This window comes from Castanea sativa, chromosome 10 (assembly GCF_040712315.1).
Source record: "Castanea sativa cultivar Marrone di Chiusa Pesio chromosome 10, ASM4071231v1".
NCBI lineage: Eukaryota > Viridiplantae > Streptophyta > Magnoliopsida > Fagales > Fagaceae > Castanea > Castanea sativa.
This window is the reverse complement of record NC_134022.1, coordinates 13,081,595-13,102,334: the sequence shown is the minus strand read 5'-3', so window position 1 is coordinate 13,102,334 and position 20,740 is coordinate 13,081,595.

Below are 20,740 nucleotides of genomic sequence, written 5' to 3'. Positions count from 1 at the left end.
TCTGGGGTCTCTAGCCTCCATGGTCCCCATGACTTGGCCGACCACTAACTGAGAGTCCGAGAACACATGGATTTCCCTTCCACCCATTCTACGTACCATCTGCATGCCTACCAAGACTGCTTCATACTCGGCCTCATTGTTAGTAGCCGAGAATGCCAATCTTAAAGATTTTTCGAAGACAATTGCTTCAGGGGACATTAGAACAAGTCCAACACCAGACCCTCTCTGATTAGCAGCCCCATCCACATACACTTTCCAAGCCGAGGGCACTGCGGCTGTGATCACTCCAATTGATTTTGCATCCATGTGTGCTTCCTTTAGAGCTTCTTCTAGCAATGGTTCAGTAAACTCTGCCACCAAGTCAGCGAGGACCTGGCCCTTCACCGAGGTGCGAGGCTTGTATTTAACGTCAAAAGCCCCCAGGATGGTCCCCCACTTTGCTATCCTGCCTGAGTAGTCGGCACTACGTAGCACTGCCTTGAGGGGCAATTGGGTCAGAACAACCACTGTGTGAGACTGAAAATAATGGGGAAGCTTTCGCGTGGCATGAACCACGGCCAGGAGCGCTTTCTCTAAGGGTTGATAACGCACCTCGGCATCACCTAAAGACTTACTAACGTAATATACCGGTCTTTGCACCCCGTTATCATCTCTTATCAGGACCAGGCTGACCGCGTGGACGGCCACTGCCAGATAAGCAAACGAAATCTCATGTGCCTCCGGACGAGACAGAATGGGTGGCCGAGAAAGATATTGCTTGAGCTGTTGAAAAGCTAACTCGCAGTCCTCGGTCCATTGAAACCCTTTCCACTTATTTAACAGTTGGAAGAAAGGACGACACCGGTCAGCTGACCGAGATATAAATCTGTTCAAGGTGGCAATCATTCCGGTTAATTTCTGGACTTCTTTTGGGTTCCGAGAAGGCTGCAAGTTCTGAATAGCCTTAACCTGTGTTGGGTTTACCTCTATGCCTCTATGAGTGATCATGTACCCCAAGAATTTTCCAGACCCAACGCCGAAAGAGCATTTTGAGGCGTTAAGGCGCAGCTTATACTTTCTTAACACCTGAAAGGTGTCAGCCAGGTCTCTCACGTGTGAAGGTATCGTTTTGCTCTTTACCACCATATCGTCTACATACACCTCAATAGTCCCCAACTGCTGTTCGAACATCCTGGTCATCATTCTTTGGTAAGTAGCCCAGCATTTTTCAAACCAAATGGCATGACCTTATAATGATAATTCCCGGTCGGGGTAATGAAGGCAGTCTTCTCTTGGTCCTCCAATGCCATGGGAATCTGGTGGTAACCTTGGAAAGCATCCAAAAAACTCATCCTGGGATGTCCGACGGTGGCGTCCACCAGTTGATCAATACGCGGCATTGGGAACGAATCTTTGGGACAGGCCTTGTTCAGATCGGTAAAGTCCACACATACCCTCCACGTTCCATTCTTCTTTTTAACAACAACTGTATGGGCCAACCACTCGGGGTAGAAAACCTCTTTGATAGCCCCAGCCCTCTTAAGTTTAAGAACCTCTTCCTTCACAGCCTCGGAATGTTCTCTGGATGATCGCCGAGGTGGCTGCCTTCTCGGAACGATAGCTGGGCTGACATTTAAGTGATGACAAATGAAGCTCGGATCAACGCCTGGAGCTTCATAAGGATCCCACGCAAAAACATTAACATTGTCCTTCAAGAATTCTAACAATTTCATCTTCTCTTGGTGTGGCAAAAGTACACTGACTTGGAAGAATCTCTCTAGGTCATTGGCTACTGGAAACTTCTCTAACTCCTCACAATGTGTCTCCTCTCCTGTCACCATCCCAGATGAACCAAGAGCAGTTAATTGCTATAAGCCTTTGGTGATCAGAGCCGAAGATTCGGCTTCCGTCTGATGCAGGACAGCAGTCGATATGCATTGCCTGGCCACCGATTGGCTGCCGAGGACCTCTTCAACACATTCCCCCGAGGGAAATTTAACCTTAACATGCAAGGTAGAGGAGACAGCTCCAAGAGCGTGCAGCCATGGCCTGGCAAGGATGGCTGTATATGGAGAGTACGCGTCAACCACAATAAAGTCCACCTCAACCGTTTCTGAGCCGGATTGAACGGGCAAACGAATCTGTCCCTTCGGCACAACGGCTCTCCCTTCAAAACTTATAAGCAGCGAATCATAAGGAGTAAGATCTTCCAACTTCAACCTTAACCCCTTGAATAGATCAGGGTACATGATATCTACACCGCTGCCCTGGTCTATCATCACCCTTCTCACATCATAGTTCCCTATCCTGAGGGTGACCACAAGAGCATCGTCATAGGGCTGGATAGTCCCTACCTTATCCTCCTCGGAGAAACCTAAGACGGGAAAAGTGCCCTTCAACCTCTTCGGCCTGCTACCCACATCCTCGGCCTGAGGATGGGAAACCGCCGTCACCCTAGTGGGACCTGAGCCGGTCCTACTAGGTGCAGCGAAGATAACATTAATTGTTTCCAATGCTGGCCGAGATGAATTGTTCCTCTGGTTGTTTGAGCCAACTTGACTGACCTGCCCAGCGGACTGACACAAGTGCTGCTTCAACTTTCCCTCACTGACGAGCTGCTCCAGATGGTTCCACAGGGTCCGACAGTTCTCGGTAGTGTGGCCCACATCCTAATGGTACTGACAAAAGAGGTTTTGATTTCTTTTCGCAGGGTCCCCTGCCATCTTGCTGGGCCATCTGAAGAAGGGCTCTTTACGAACTTTCTCTAGTAACTGATGCACTGGTTCTCGAAACACAGTATTTACAGCCTGAGGTGCTGCCGAGCCGGATTGCCCGAAGTAATCCCTTCTCGGCTTGTTGTTGTGATATCTGTCCGACCTGAAATCCCTTCTCTCCTGCGGGATAACCTTCTCCTTTCCCTTCCCCTGCTGCTGGTCTTCCTCTACCCTTTTGTACTCATCAATACGATCCATAAGGCGGCGTACACTGCGGACGGGCTTTTTCGTCAAAGACTTTCTTAGGTCGTGGTCAGTAGGAAGACCTACCTTAAAGGTATTAAGCGCCACCTCATCAAAATCACCATCTATTTCATTAAACATTTCCCAATGTCGGTCGGAGTATGCTTTCAGCGTCTCCCCTTCCTTCATGGCCATGGATAGCAGCGAGTCCAATGGTCGAGGGACTCTGCTACAATTAATGAACCGCGAAGCGAATGCCCTAGTAAGCTCCCCGAATGAGCCTACAGACCCCGATTTGAGATCGTTAAACCATCTCATAGCCACAGGTCCCAAGCTGGAGGGGAAAACTTTACACATCAGAGTCTCGTTGTGAGAGTGCACTGCCATCCTCTGGTTGAAGTGACTCACGTGCTCCACCGGATTAGTCCGGCCATTGTAGATGGTAAAGGTGGGCTGGGTGAACCTCCTGGGAAGCCTCCCCCTCTTAATCCTCCGTGAAAACGGAGATTTGGAGAGTTGGTGTAACGCCCTACTCATAGCGTCGTTGCCTAAGCCCCTAGAAGGAAGATTCTTGCGTCTGCGAGCTGGCCGGTCGTCCTCCTCACCGGAGGACACTGAGCTGGCAGGTGAGCACGATCTTGAACTGTAGCCAGCTCGCCTATCCTCTTCCGAGGAAGGATTAGGTGAGGATGATGAAGGCCTACGTCTGGCGCGGCGTAGCTTTCTCTTTAAACGGTTGATCTCCTTCTGCATGGCTTTAGAACCGTCCTCCTGGGCGGCGCTACCCCCACCATGAGTATGGCTGGCGCCTGGGTACTTTGTATGGACACTTCCCTCACGATCCCTTCGATGTTCAAGACGCTCGAAATGGTCCTCCGGTTGTGATCCCTGTGACTCTGCATGGTGAGAGCCTAAGCCTGCCATAATATCCCTACCTCTTCTAGACTAGATTCCCCATAGACGGCGCCAATTGTAAGTGCATTGCACCTGGCCCCAAGAACAGTTACGGGCTCAAGCCCAATGAGCCTTAAACAATATGAATTTGTAGAGTGTGGGCTTGAAACCCAGGTTAGAAGTGTCTGAGGATTAAATGACAAGCCAAAGATTGCAAACACTTGAAAACAACAAGGAATATCGTAAATCAACCTGCTCGGACGTAAGCCGAGAGCTGTTCTTATATTATCTCTTTCTCTTTTTTCTTTTTCTTTTAGATTACAAAAAAGGGAGCCCCTCATTCCTGTTCTAGGTTTCTCCTTAAATACTCCTCTTTTTGATACTTTGTACACGTGTTGCCCTAACTCCCCTTTAGCCTAGATATTTCTTTTCTCAGTGCCTTTGAATAGTAACCAGAAGTTTCCCTTCCACTGTTCAGGTGTCACTTCCCCATTAATGCGGCCAGGGTGGTAGGTGCAGGGTCTTTAATGTGGAGGTGGCAGCCTTTATCTTTGGTATTTCTCTAACATCGGTGCTTCTAGGACATTCAAGGGTTCACCCCCTTTAACCATTGGTCTTGACCGTGTCATTCCCTAACCTTTACCATGAAGTCCCGGGTTCTCCGATGTCCGTCCGAAGGGATATTCACCCTCGGCTGGATCCACGGATCCTCGGCGTATGGGCCGACCCGTAGTACTAACAAGTTCTAAACCCAAGAGCAGGTCGGCCTTTCTTAGCATGGCCCAAAGGCCCACATCCCCATCAGGGTCTTTTTACTCCCCACAATTCCCATTATCTAAGTATTTATTCTCACCTAATGTCAGCATTGCATAGGAAGAGCTTGTGAAAAAAGCAAAGAGAGAGTTAATCTACAAACAACTATGATCCAAAAAGAATTAGTTTTATTTTTTAAATTTTAACAATAACACAAGAGTCTATTTTTAGTTTAACTAATCTCAAACTCATGAGATGCCTACAAAAATATAAAATTATTATTTATATTAGAATATCATATAAAATTTGTAGGTTAAATAATGTATGTGTGATTTAAAAGTATTTTATATTTTTATAAATTTTATGTAATAGAGCATATAATATTTTGCATTCAACAACAATACACGCAAAGTGATATAAACACATATACGAAAAAACTTAGTTTAATAAAATGATTTATATTATATAATTATTGTTTAAATGGAGAAGATGTTATTGAATTTTTTTTTTTAATATACTATAATTGGTTGATTATTTTTTTTTAAATTTTTGAGAACCTAATTGGTTGATTAATTTGAATATATTCAAGAATATTAAAATAAATGTATACCCCCATTTAATGGAACATGTAAGTACACAATTACACTTGGACCCAAAGATGGTTATGGGCTCAGGCCCAATGAGCCTTAAACAATGAAATTTGTAGAGTGTGGGTTTGAGATCTAGATTAAAGGTACTGAGAACTTAATAACAGGCTTTTACAAATAAATACTGGTAAATAACGAATGATAATTGCAAATGGATCTCCTCGGACTTGAGCCGAGGACTACTTCTTTACTATTTCTCTTTCTTCTTTAAAGATTACAATTCTTAATTTCTTTCTTAGTTACCGATCCCCATCCTCTTTGGCCTTCACCCCCCTTAAATACTTCATTCCCTGATACTTTTTGGACAGTGACTAGAAGTTTCAGCCCTACTGTTCAGGAGTCACTTCCCCATTAATGCGGCCAGGGAAGTAGGTGCAGAGCCTTTAATGCGGAGGTGGCAGCCTTTGCTCTTGATATTTTCTTTAACACTGGTGCATCTAAAAGGTTCAGGATGTCCCCCTTTAACCATCAATCTTTCCAGAGTTGTACCTTGACCTTCCTAATGAAGTTTTGAGTTCTCTTGGGTCTGTCCGAGGAGAAGCTCTCCCTCGGCTATATCCTCGGATCTTCGGCGTATGGGCCAATTCATAGAGTTTAATTCTGGAGCAGGTCGGCCCTCCATGCTACAGTCCAAAAGCCCATATGCCCACTTGGGTCCTTTTACTCCCCACAGAACACATGTAACATATTACATTGAATTTAAATTATTATATGTTTCTAAAATATTTTTTAAAATAGTTTAAATTATGGGTCATATTAATGGATTCACCTTAAGGCAACTGTTAGTAAACCATTTTAGGAAAGTTTTTATAGCACTTTTATGAGAAATTGAAAAATGTGTCAAAACATTAATTTTTTTTTTCTATAAAAACTTTCCTAAAATGCACATATTTCTAAATTATTAGGGCATTCGTTAATTTTTCTCTTAGGGCATTCATTAAATTTTCTTTTAAATTTTTATATAAGTTTAAAATTATTATAGTGGTTTTATGGAAAATTGAAAAAGCTATCAAAAAATTAATTATTTTTTTTTATTTTTCTATAAATTTTTTTCTAAAATGCTTATATTTCTAAATTATTAGTGCATTCGTTATTTTTCCAGGCATTCATTAATTTTTCCCTTAAATTATTATATAAGTTTAAAATTGTAGCATTTTTTCCAATATAAGTATAATGCATATATTATTGAAATTTTAATTTAAACTTGTAAATATTTATTATTTTATTACTTTTTTAGGGCCCTTATTTCTAATTTTTAATTTCTATTTTGTTTGTATTTTTTAGCCTAAAACTAAAGAGTTTAGCTTAAATAGTAAATAAAATAAAATTTCATACTTTTCAACCCACAATTAAGTTTAAAAAATTTAATTTTTGAGCCTAAAATTGAAAATGCAATCTAAAAAAAAAATCAGTTTAATTCACAATTGGTCCAAAATTGACTTAATTAGACTGGAGTAGACCACATAAACCAAAATAGATTAAAATAGACGAAATTAGATTGAATGGACTAAAGTGGACCTAATACTATGTTGTTGTGGCTGAAATGGAGAACCATAGTTTGAATCATCTCTCTCCCACTAGTAACAATTTTTTTTAAACAAAAATTAAAGAAAATGAAGAATGCTATATTTTATATTCCATTTGTTTGTTGATATTGTTTTCTAAAAAGTGATTCATTCCTAGAAAATTGGCTTATTTTTTCCGTCATATCAAACAGAAAATAAATAAATAAACTAGCCTTATCAATTATATAACCCAAATTAGCCTTTAGTGGACATTTTTATCAAGAAGTTCTTCTTCTTCCATCTTTTTTTTATTATTATTATTATTTTATAAATGATTGTTATTTGGAACTAGAATCTTGTTCAAATTGGGCCACTTTTTAGGAACTTAAAAAAAGTGTATTATCCCGTAAAAAAATAAAAGACTACAAATAGAATATACAAATTTTATAAATTTAGGTCCACTCAAATTCATTATTTTTATGAAAATAATACGTGAAAATTCTTTAGCGGTTCTAGACTTCTAATATACAATTTTATTTTAGGCATGTGGATAGGATAAAGAAACTTTTTATCAAATAATCCAAAATAAACTACCTATTTAGTATGAGTAATAATATATTGGCTAAGGACTTTTAGACTTTGTCAACCCTGTTTCAGCAATGCACTTTTCAGATTATGTGTTTCATATGCTTTTTTTCGTAATTTTTCTAACTACTCAATTATTTTTCTTATTTATTGTACCTTTTTTCATTTTTATTTTCTAGTATTTAATTTGTCGATCTTTGCAATAACAAAAAATGCAAAGTCACATGAGATATTAATTGATTTTTTTTTTTTGAGTTTTTTGAGAGATTTTTGGAATGATAATTTCATAAAATGATTCTTAACTAGTGTATTGTTTACAACTTTGTTATTTGTGAGCAAATTAATTGTTATATATCTAAAAAAAGGTTAAATTAAGTCCTTCGTCTGTAACGTTGATTTATTTTTCTCTAACAAAATATCGAGATTTTTGCTCACCTTTTTAAGTAAAATAGAGAAGGCATACATAACTACATGTTTGTGTGATTTGAGTTTTTTATAATTTTATTTTTGGAACTAGAGATTGCCCCTCAATAATTCCTGACTTTGTCCTGGATACCACATGAATTCATGTAATAAACACTTTATGTATAGCGAATAAAATGGATTATGCGTGTGATACATGACATTATTATTATGTAATTATTTTGTGAGCAATAATTTGGTAACAATTTTTTAAATGTTAGAAATAAAGTCTGATTGGAATGTGTAAACTTTGGGCAATGAAAATGTTACTTGGGATGTGTAAAGAGTGAAATGTATAAAGCCTATAGGGGAGATGTATATCCATAAGTGTACTCATTATTACAACCTTATCTCATAAACTCTACAAGCATTCTAAGGTCCTATATATATGTGAGATTACTTTACTGTTATTGTACACATCTAAGAGAGATCAAAAGAATTGTGGATGACCACTTGAATATAAGAGTTTATCAATATATATTTTGTTGTTTCTCTTTACTTTGTTTTATATATTTCTATAATTTCATAATATGTTATCAGCACGAGTCCCTACCCAATTTCGAAAGAAAGTTGTAATCCCATTATTCTTCAAATATTAAAGATTATTTGTGTAGTTTTCTCAACTCACTATAAGTTTTCTTTTTAAGGAATTAATAATTATCCTATTTGTTTGTCTTTACATATCATGCTCATAATTTTAGTGATTTTTAATTGATTAAAAATTTTACGAGATTCACATTATTTTATTGTTATATATTGTTATGAGATGCACATTATGAGATTCACATTTAATTGATTAAAAATATTTTGTTAAAAATGGTTTGTGATAAAGCAACTTAATAATAATTATATGTACCGTGTATGAATCAACTTTGAATATATATATATATATGTGTGTGTGTGTGTGTGTGTGTGTGTGTGTGTGTGTGGCATTCTTTCATTAGAATTTTGTATGATAAAAATATTTGTTTATTTAATTACTTACGTAATTATATATTTGATATAAATGTCAAACCTTACAAAGCTTGAATCTGTTGCCCTTGACATCTTAAGCAATAATTCCTTATCATGGATCCTTGATACTGAGATTCATTTGGAAGCAATGAATCTTGATGAGATCTATGTTGATGTAATAAATCCTGAAGATATTATTATGGATGGCAACAGAGTATCCCAAAAGGATCATTCAAAAGCAATAATTTTTATTTGTTATTATTTACATAAAAGTTGAGCACTTTACAATAAAAGACCACTTAGGAGAATCACAAGTTCTAGAAGAACTTGATCATACTAAAAGCTCAATATGACTAAAGTTGTAATAAGGTGCAAGTGAATTAATCTAGCACTTTAAAATTAGCCTACAATTAAAATTATATAATAGAAGACACATATATCATGTTTCGAATGTGCTCCTGCAGTAGCAATATTGAATGCATAAGTTCATAAAGTGTTATGAACTAATGTTTTATCTTCTAGTGGTTGAACAAAATAATGAGCTGTTACTGAAAACTATCAAAGAGTCATGAAAATAAATGTTATAAGTGTGGAATGGAAGGTTATTGGTCACGTACCTGTCGTACTCCTAAACATTTGGTAGATCTATACCAAGCCTACATAAAAGAAAAGGAAAAGGAATTGAAATGAATTTTGCTAATCATAATGATCCTGAAGATCCTATGAATTATCTTCATTTTTCAAATGAAGTGGATATGACTCATCTTAATGTCTTTGATTTCTTTGAGGATGTTGATGAAAAATTTGATAATTTAATTGGTGATGGAAATGTCCATACCAATTAATTATTTTCTTTTATTATATTATCGTATTCTAATAAGTATGATTGGTAATGAAAATGTCCATACAAATTAATGGACATGTCCATACAAATTAATTATTTTTCTTTTATTATATTATGGCATTGAAATAAGTATCTTTATTTTGATATGTTTTACTTATATTTAAAGTAATAAAGTTTAATTTATGTTTAGCATATGTGAAGATGCATGGGTCATACTAGTAAAATCAATTTCAAAATGAATAGAGAAGATTTTTGTCTAGCAGACAGTGTAACAACTCATACAATCCTCAAAGATAAAAAATATTTTCAAATTTTCAAATTATGCAAATCCAATGTCGATACCATATTAGGTTCATCAAACTTAATTGAAGGCTCTGGAAGAGTGATTATAATGTTGCCAAAGGGCACAAAACTTTGTATTGATGATGCTTTGTATTCTTCTAAATCAAGCAGAAATTTACTCAACTTTAAGGATATACTTTATAATGGTTATCATATTGAAACTAATAATGACAGTAGTGAAGAATTTCTTTATATTACTTTAATAGTATCAAGCCAGAAGCTCATATTAGAAAAACTACATATTATTCTCTTCTGGGTTATATTATACTACAATGAGAACAATTTAAATAAATATTGCAATACACCAGAAGTGTTCGGACTCAAAGGTTTTTATGCTTTGGCATGATCATCTTGGACATCCAGGATCAATAATGATGCGTTGAATTATTGAAAACTCTCACAGACATCCCTTAAGAACCAGAAGATTCTTTTATCTAGTGATTATCTATGTAGAGCATGTTCTCAATGTAAATTAATTACCAAACCATCACATTCAAAGATTGTTGTTGAGTGCCCATCTTTCTTAGAAAGAATTCAGGGTGATATATTTGGACCAATACACCCACCTTGTGGTTCATTCAAGTATTTTTATAGTTTTAATTGATGCATCAACCAGATGGTCACATGTATGTTTACTTTCTACTAGAAATGTTGCATTTGTTAGGCTTCTTACTCAAATAATTAGGTTGCGAGCACAATTTCCTAATTATCCAATTAGAAAAATTTATTTAGATAATGCTAGTGAACTCATATCTCAAGCTTTTGATGACTATTGCATGTCAATTAGAATTGATGTTGAACATCTTGTTGCCCATACACATACTCAAAATGGTTTAGCTGAATCATTTATCAAGAGACTTCAAATTATTGCTCGACCTTTGCTTATGAAATCAAAATTTTCAGTTTCTGCTTGGGGTCATGCTATTTTACATGATGCATCATTAGTTCGCATTAAGCCAACTGTTTATTGTAAATTCTCACCATTGCAACTTGTACTTGGCTAACAACCAAATATCTTTCACTTGCGCACATTTGGTTGTACTGTATATGTACTTATTGCACCCCTACAACGCACTAAGATGGGTCCTCAATGTAGACTTGGAATTTATATGGATTTTGATTCCCCATCTATTATTAGATATCTTGAACCTCTAACTGGTGATGTTTTTAAGGCACTTTTTAAGGATTGTAATTTTAATGAAACAATTTTCCCACCATTAGGGGGAGAAAAGTCGCTGCCTGAAGCATGACGTGAGATTACTTGAAATGTTTAGACGTTATCTCATCTTGATCCTCGTATAAATCAATGTAAACTGGAAGTTCAAAGGATTATTCATTTGCAAGGAATTGCAAATCAATTACCGGATGTATTCACCGACAATAAGAAAATAGTGAAATCTCACATTCTAGCTGCTAATACTTCAGCACAGATTGAAGTCCCTGTAGGACAATTAGTTAATATAGCAGCAAATGAATCAAAGCCACACTTAAAGCAAGGAAGACCTGTCGGTGTTAAAGATAAAATTCTCTGGAAGAGAAAAGTAAAAGAAAAACAAGTTGCAACCTATAAAGAGGCTATACCCAAGAAATAGGTTACAGAAATAATTGATCTATCCAAAACTTATGAACAAAAATCTCCTGAAAATAAACCTCTTGAAGAGTTATCCCTTGAAGAGGATCAGGTACCTGAAAATAATGAGATCTTGATACATTATGTACACACAGGAGAAATATGGGATAAGAATAAAATCATTGTCGACAACATATTTTCATATAAAGTTGCTCTTGATATTACTAGAAATAATGATAATGAATACAAACCACAAACCATTGATGAATGTCAATGTAGAAATGATTGGCCAATGTGGAAAGAGACGTTTCAAGCATAATTAAATTCACTAAGTAAACATGAAGTTTTTGGACCTGTAGTCCAAACACCTAAAGGTGTAATGCCTGTTAGATACAAATGGGTATTTGTACGTAAACGAAATGAGAGAAATGAAATTATAAGGTACAAAGCACGACTTGTAGCACAAAGTTTCTCGAAGAGACCTAGTATTGATTATAAAGAAACATATGCTCCTGTAATGGATGCAATTACATTCATATTTTTAATTAGCTTGGTAGCAAAAGAAAATTTGGATATGCGATTAATGGATGTTGTTACAGAATATCTATATGGATCATTAGATAATGATATCTACATGAAAATCCCTGAAGGATATAAATGTCTGAAACATATAATCCTACATCTTGAAGTATGTATTCTATTAAGCTACAAAGATCCTTATATGGGTTAAAACAATCCAGACGCATGTAGTATAATCGTCTTAGTAAATAACTTTTGAAAGAAGGATTTGAGAATAATCCAATTTGTCCATGTGTTTTTATAATAAAAAAAAAAATCAAAATCAAAATCCGGGTTTGCTATTGTTGTAGTATATGTTGATGATTTAAATCTTGTAGGGACTCCAGAAGAATTAACAAAAACAACAAATTGTTTAAAGAATGAATTTGAGATGAAAGATCTTGGAAAGACAAAATTTTGTCTTGCCCTGCAAATTGAACATCTTCCAAATGGAATTCTTGTTCATCAATTAACGTACATAGAAAAAGTCCTGAAGCAATTTTACATGGATAAAGCTCATCCTTTGAGCACTCCAATGGTGGGTCAGTTACTTGATGTCAAGAAAGATCCATTTCGACCACAAAAAGATGATGAAGAAACTCTTGGTCCTAAAGGATCATATCTTAGTGCAATTGGTGCTTTGATGTATCTTGCAAATTACACACGACCTGATATAGCATTTGTAGTTAACTTACTAGCAAGGTATAGTTCTACACCAACTCGAAGACATTGAAATGGAATTAAGCATATTTTACGTTATCTTCGTAGGACTACTGATTTGAGATTATTTTATCCAAATGGATCAAAACCACAGTTAGTTGGATACGCTGATGCAGATTACCTTTCTGATCCACACAAAAGCCGATCACAAATAAGATATTTATTTACTTATGGAAATACTGATATTTCATGGAGATCTGTTAAGCAAAAATAGACATCATCAGTTTGGCGCAGTCTATGGGGACGACATTTTTGCACTAAGGTTCGAGAATATAGTTCCAGCCATTCTCTACAGTCCAAATGGAGTCCAGTCAAGATCCTGCAGCATTGGCTTTGTAAATCCAAGCACTCACTACTAGCGTAGAAGAGCTCACCAAACAAAATCATGAGATGAGGCAATGACTCCAGCAAGAAGACAACCACTCCAGGGTCAATCAGGAAGACGAGGGAGATAGCCAAAAACAAAGCGATTGCAGAAGACCAACTAACCTAGAGGGACCGAGCTAAGAGCTTCTTCGAGAAATGAGAAAGGAGATGGACGAGTTGAGGAACGCCATTAAAGAGAAAATAGATCGAAGCTTGGACAGAATGGTTCAGACGGCGGATTCCCCCTTCACGGAAAAATCCTGGAATGCCCGATGCTGTCAAAGTTTCACTTGCCTCAGCTTGAACCGTTCGACGGACTCAAGGACTCCTTGGACCTCCTTAACACCTTTAAGATGACACTAGGCCTTCAACAGCCTCTTGACGAAATACTGTGTCATTCTTTCCCCACTACTCTCAAAGAAGCTGCAAGAGAGTGGTTCATGAAATTACCAATATCGTCCATCAATAGCTTTGAACATTTGAGCAGCACCTTTTTGCGCCATTTCGTTGGGGCACAACGCTCGAAGAGGCCAATAGACCATTTACTTACCATTAGATAAGGAGAGAAAGAGACCCTAAGGTCGCATATGAAATGCTTTACTCAGGAGACTCTAGAAGTAGACGAAGCCGATGACAAGGTGCAGTTAACAACCTTTAAAGCTAGATTGAAGTCTAGAGAGTTCATGGTTTCACTCACGAAGAATCCCCCTAAGACAATAGCAAAAATGCTCCTGAAGGCATAGAAGTACATGAACACTGAAGATGCTCTAGCCACGATAAAGGATTTGTAAAAAACCGGTGACAAGGGAATGAAGGAAGACGATTGCAGAGGACGAAAAAGGGAGCACCTAGATCGTCAGACCAGAGACGGGAGTAAAAGGAAGGACGAAAAAACTCCTTGAATGGTAAAATTTACTCCTTTAGTTATGCATGTTGACAAAATTTTGGCGCAGATTAAGGATAAGCACTACCTCAAATGGCCTAGGCCACTACATTCGTCGCCCCACGTGCGCGATAAAAAGAAGTATGCCGATTTCACAAGGATCACGGCCACTACACTAAGGATTGCAGAGACATAAAAGATCAGATAGAGGAACTTATTCGAAAAGGGAAACTGCAGAAATTTGTGAAAAGGGGGGAATCTAATAGGTTCAGGGATGATAATAGAAACCAGTGCGAATCCATACCCAGGGACGAGGATCACTCGTCCCAATGTCCACCAAGTATGATAGGGGAGATAAAGACAATCACAGGAGAGCCGTCCATAAGCGAGTCATTCAGATTTTTCAAGAAAGCATGTCAAAGGCAGGTGAACAGCATCCACAGAATACCCCCATTTAAGCAGAGACGAACAGAACGGGACATGTTTTTCTCGGAAGAAGATGCTAAGGGAGTGAAACAACCTCATGACGACCCCTAGTCATAATGCTCACGATAGAAGGATACTAGTAGAATCCTCATGGACAATGTTAGCTCTGCAGATATTATCTACCTCTTAGCTTTTCAGCAGCTGAAGCTAAACCCAGGAAGGTTGCGCCCATTTAGCTCTCCCCTTGTCAGCTTCAGTGGAGACATGGTGTATCCCAAAGGCATAGTAACACTAACAGTCATAGTAGGAACTCACCCGAGGTAGCTGACTCGTCAATTGGACTTCCTAATGGTGGACTGCCCTTCATCTTACAATGTGATTATCGAAAGACCCACACTCAACCGTTGGAAAGCGGCCACGTCCACCTATTGCTTGAAGGTAAAGGTCCCAACAAAAAACGGTGTCGGTAAGGTAAAAAGAGAACAAGTACTAGCCAAGGAATGCTCCAGGCCGTGCTAGTTGCAAAAGAGAACCATACATGGATGATCAAGGAGAAGGACGAAGATAAAGTGGAAGCCTTGGAGACAGTGGAAATAGTCGAAGGAGATGCAGCAAAGACGACCAGAATAGGGACAACATTGAGCCCTGAGATGAGGATAAGGCTTCTCCAACTCCTTAAAGAGAACCTGGAAATCTTCGCGTGGAGTCACGAGGACATGCCAGGCATATCCCTAAAAGTCATCCAACACAGACTAAATGTGGACCCGGAGAAGAGGCCCGTCCAGCAAAGACGCTGGGTCTTCGCTCCAAAACGAAATCAAGCAATTATGGACAAGGTTAACAAGCTGTTGTCAGTAGGCTTTATTCGAGAAGTTTACTACCTAGATTGGCGAGCCAATGTCGTCCTAGTGAAGAAAGCAAATGGGAAACGGAGAATGTGCATAAACTTCATGGACCTGAACAAAACTTGCCGAAAAGATAGTTTTCCTCTGCCCAGGATAGACCAGCTTGTGGATTCTACAGCAGGGCATAAACTACTAACGCTCATGGATGCATTCTTGGGATACAATCAATTAAAGATGGCTAAAGAAGACTAGAAGAAATATGGAGGTATATGTAGATGATATGCTGGTCAAAATCAAAGAAAAGCTTGCTCACCTGGACGACCTCAGTGAAACATTTGCCACACTCAAGCAGTACCAGATGAAGCTGAACCCCAGTAAGTGCACTTTTGGAGTAGCCTCAGGGAAGTTCTTGGGGTTCATGGTGTCCTAAAGGGGGATAGAAGCAAACCTAGAGAAGATGTGAGCTATACTCGATATGACATCACCAAAGACCATCAAAGAAGTCCAGAAGCTCACAGGAAGGATAGCGGTACTTAATAGGTTCGTCTCTAAAGCGACGGACAAATACCTACCTTTCTTCAAGACATTGAAGCAAGCCTTTGCTTGGACTGATGAATGTGAGGTAGCATTTCAAGAACTCAAGCATTACCTGAGCAATCCACCCCTCCTAAGTCCGTCCAAAGAGGGAAAAAACCTGTATTTGTATCTGGCAGTATTAGCTACAGCCGTAAACATAGCCTTGATTCCAGAAGAAGACAGAAAACAGCTCCCAGTTTACTACATCAGCCAAGCTTTCTAGGGGGCAGAAGCCAAGTACCCAAGAATTGAGAAGATTGCATTCGCATCGATAGTAGCTTCGCGTAGACTACGACCGTACTTTCAGGCGAACCCCATTTTGGTAATGACGGACCAACCCATTAAAAAGTCCATGAACAAGCCCGAGACAATTGGGAGAATGGTCCAATGGGTGATTGAGCTTAGCCAATTCGACATTGAATACCACCCTAAGACAACAATTAAAGCGCAGGCTTTGGCGGACTTCATTGCCGAGTTCACCCTCCTAAACGAGGACAACCACCTCGACGAGACAGATCGATGGTTCGTCAGCCCAAAAGAGGGGATGAGCAAGGGTCGTCATCATCACCCCAGACGGAGAAATGCTTAAATATGGGGTCCAGCTAAAATTCCTGGCCACCAATAATGAAGCTGAGTACGAAGGAATATTGATGGGGCTAAGGGTTAGGAAGGCACTAGGAGCAAAAAACGTGCTCCTCTAGTGTGATTCTAAGCTGGTGATAGGGCAGATAAGAGACGAATATGAAGCAAAGGAGGAGAAAATGCGAAAATACCTCAGGCTGACAAAGCATTTAACACAAGAGTTTGACAAAGTGGAATTCGTGCATATCCTAAGAAGCTAGAACATGATAGCAGATAAAATCGCGAAGCTAGCATCGTTAGAAGAAGGATCAACGAGCATGGACTTGGAGATGGAAGTCCAAAAACACCCCAGCATTGAAGAAGTCCCTACATTTGCAATCCATAGTTTAAATAGCTCAATGACCCTGATCATATCCTTCCTCCAAGACGGACACCTCCCACAAGACATTGAGGAAGTCAGGAAGGTCAGGAAGAGAGCAGCTAGATTCACGATCCTGAATGATACCCTGTACAAGAGAGGCTTTTTCATGCCCTACTTGAAGTGCGTCAATGAAGAGGAAGCCAAGTACATTTTGGAAGAGATCCATGAGGGGTTTGCGAAAATCACACAGGCCCCAGGGCCTTGGTAAGCAAAGTGATCCAAACAGGTTACTTCTGGCCTACTATACAGGTGGACGCAAGAGAGCTTGTCAAGAAGTGCAACAAGATGACAACGATAGCCTTCCCTTGGCCGTTTGCACAATGGGGAATCGACATTGTGGGTCCACTTCCACAAGGTAAAGGACAAGTAAGGTTTCTACTAGTCGTTATCAACTACTTTACAAAATGGGTTGAAGTAGAGGCATTGTCAACCATCACTGAAGAAAAAATCCAGAGCTTCGTATGGAAGAACATAGTCTACAGATTTGGGATTCCACGAACGATCGTATTAGTCAACGGGCAACAGTTCGATAGTCAAGGCTTCAGGGATTTTTGCTCAGGCCTAAAGATCAAGAACTAGTACTCATCCCCAGGACACCAACAAGCGAACGGTCAAGTGGAGGTGACTAACCGAACAGTACTTAAGATCATCAAAGCCAGACTGGACGACGCTAAGGGAGCCTAGCCGGAGGAATTGCCCAATGCCTTGTGGGCTTACAAGACTACAACGAGAACCCCGACAAGAGAAACCCCCTTCAGACTCACTTATGGCATTGAGGCGATGATCCTGGTCAAGGTAAGAATAACCAGCATCAAATGAGAGAGACATTCCACGAAGAAAGCAATGACGATCAGTTAAAAGTCAACTTGGATTGCTTGGAAGAGGTAAAAGATGAAGCCTCCAACAAATTGACGAAGTATCAATAGAAGATGGCTGAGTATTATAACAAAAGAGTGAAGCTTAGACGACTTGACATAGGGGACCTTGTCCTGCGCAAAGTCACTCCAGCAACCAAGGACCTAACCCAAGGGAAACTCGGCCCAACCTGGGAAGGACCCTACCGGGTTGTCCATTACTCTAGACAAGGCAATTACCACCTAGAGACCTTAGACGGACAGAGACTGCCACGACCACGGAACATTGAGCACTTGAAGAAGTATCATCAATAGATGTAACAAACAACTGTATTCATTTTCAAGAAATAATAAAAGGACTATTCAGCCAATGATCTAATGCAAGCAAACCTAGCAGCCTAAAAGTCACAAAAATTGGCTCAGTAACAAGATTCCGCATAGACGAAAGTAAGTTACTAACGAAGCCAAAAATGACAAGATCCCTGAAATAGGGTGTAAGTCACAAAAATTGGCTAAGTAACCAAATTCGCATAAACTGATGTAAGTTGCTAACGAAGTCAAAAATGACAAGATCCCTGAAATAGGGTGTAAGTCACAAAAAATGACCAAGTACCAAGATTCCACATAGACGGATGTAAGTACTGACAAAACCAAAAATGATAAAATCCCTTAATTGGGTGTAAATCACCAAAAGAAAAATGACCAAGTAACAAGATTCCGCATAGACGGATGTAGGTTATTGACGAAGCCAAAAATGATAAAATCCCTTAATTGAGTGTAAATCACCAAAAGAAAAATGACTAAGTAACAAAATTCCACCTAGACGAAAGTAAGTTACTGACGGGTCAAAACCCCTTCAATAAAAGTGCAGGTTAAAGGGTACTAACATAGGAGTAATTAAAAGAGTGAGGCAAACAGAGATCACACAAAAACAAGAGTACAGACAAGTAAGTATACAATCACAGATATAATTAAAGGCCCAAAAACGGGCAACCACCATTGTTTTTATACTAAATTAAAAGCCCTTAAACACTGGGCTAAAAAATTGTTCTTAAAATAGAAATATTGTTTTGAAAATAGAATCAAAAAGCCCAAAACACACTAGGCACCCAAAAAGAAAGAAAACATATATGAAATAAGTCATAGAGGAAAAACAGGTTCAGGAGTCTGAAGGAGGCAGAGGGGCATCCCCAGGAGCATCGTCTATAGGAGCAGTGGACTGAGAAGCTTCGTCGGCTGCCATCTCCTTGTCCACCTCCTTAAGGTCCAAATTCTCTAAATCTACTCCAGCTGGATGCTTGATGAGATACCATCTCAGGAGCTCGAAGCCATTGAAGTACCAGCTGAAGTGGACGGTGTTGTACTCTTCCGTTGCCTGGAAGGCTTCCACAGACTTCGCAGCAATTGTCTTAAGTTTTTCCTTCGCGGCCAAGAGCTACTTGTCCTTCTCCAAGAATAGCTGCTTTTCTACCCTCAGCTTGTCGAAAAGACCCTTAACCTGCTCCTTGACGGTGTTAGCCTCTCCCATAGTAGTGATTAGATCCTTCTTTAATTTGGAGTTTTCTGCCTCCAAAGCCTCCATCCGAGACACCGTCAACAACGCCTTGGCCTCCTGGGTAAGAAACTCCAAGGTAATGAGAAGGCTCTCCCCCAGCACCTGCAAAAGAGGATCCAGACCTCAAGACAATGCCAAAAAAAAAAAAAAAAAGGATGAATTTGCACAAGCGCACTACCTGGACGAGCTTGTGGAGATGACGGCTCACGACCTCATTGGAAGACGAGCCCGAAAACACCTTCATATCCTCGGCAGTAAAGGTCTCGTGTGCCCTCGCCAGCGTGACCCAGCATCATCCTAGATGCTGGACGAACGAGAGTCTGCTTTTTCCTTCCCCTTGTCACTAGGCCGCGGCCTCTTTCGTTAGGGAATAATCTCCTTGACCGAGGTAGCCGGGGAGGCTGTCCTCGTCGTCTCAGTCCTGGTAGTGGCTGGGGTACCTGGAGTGACGAAGGCCCCCTTATCCATCACACGCATAGCCCTAATCCTGATGTTGGAAAGGGGCTTGTTCTTTTTGGCCCTCATTCGTCCATGTATCCCTTGATTAAACTTTGTCGTCATCCCTGCAAAGGGAAAACACTTGTAAAAAAAAAAAAGCAGAAGAAGAAAGAGGAACAAAGGTCAACATAGACGAACTCAAACAAACACTTACTCTTTTTCTGCTCAATGTCTATGTTTCGCAGGACAAAGTCAGACGGTTTTGGACCGAGGCAGTAAAAAGCTAGGGTCCGTGGATCAACCAGATAGTCAAAATCTTCGATCGTCCTCGTGTACTCGATGGCTTTCTCAACTCGCTCTTTATACCTGCTCTTAAACTTGGGCCGGCTCTTAACTGAACGAGACAATGAACAGAAGAGTTAATGACAATAAAATGAACACAAAAATTAAAAGTTAAAAGGTTAGAAGAAATAACGACGCACCTAAAGTCGGGGTTCTCCACCGACGGAGCAACCTAGGGAGATCACCCCAAACTTCGTCAAAGGGAGTCTCCCAGTCATCCCCGAACACAAAAAAGAACTGGGACATCTAGTATCTGAATGACGAAGGCAATTCCCGGATGATCCTAGTCCTCCTCTCCCAAGACACCAGTTTGTAGTACTCATACTTTTTAGACGGCCTTAAACAGTGCAGGTAAATAAGCTCGTCCACCCTAATCATGTCCCCGTCTGTAGCGGCTAGCCATATCTCCATACAGCTGACCACTATCCTCCACGAATTGGGCATAAGTTACCCAGAATCGATACCAAAATGTCCTAAACGCTCCATAATAAAGGGGTAGACAAGTAATCTAAGCCCACTTAGGAAGGCAGCTTCATAGAAGCACACCTCCCCAAGCAAGAAGTGTTAAGCTCATTCCTTTTTATGAGGTAGACGAACCCTAACCCTATCTGGGAATTGGAATCTATCCTTAAATCTAGAGAGTGTCTCCCTGTCCAAACCGCACACCTCCTCAAGGGCGTGA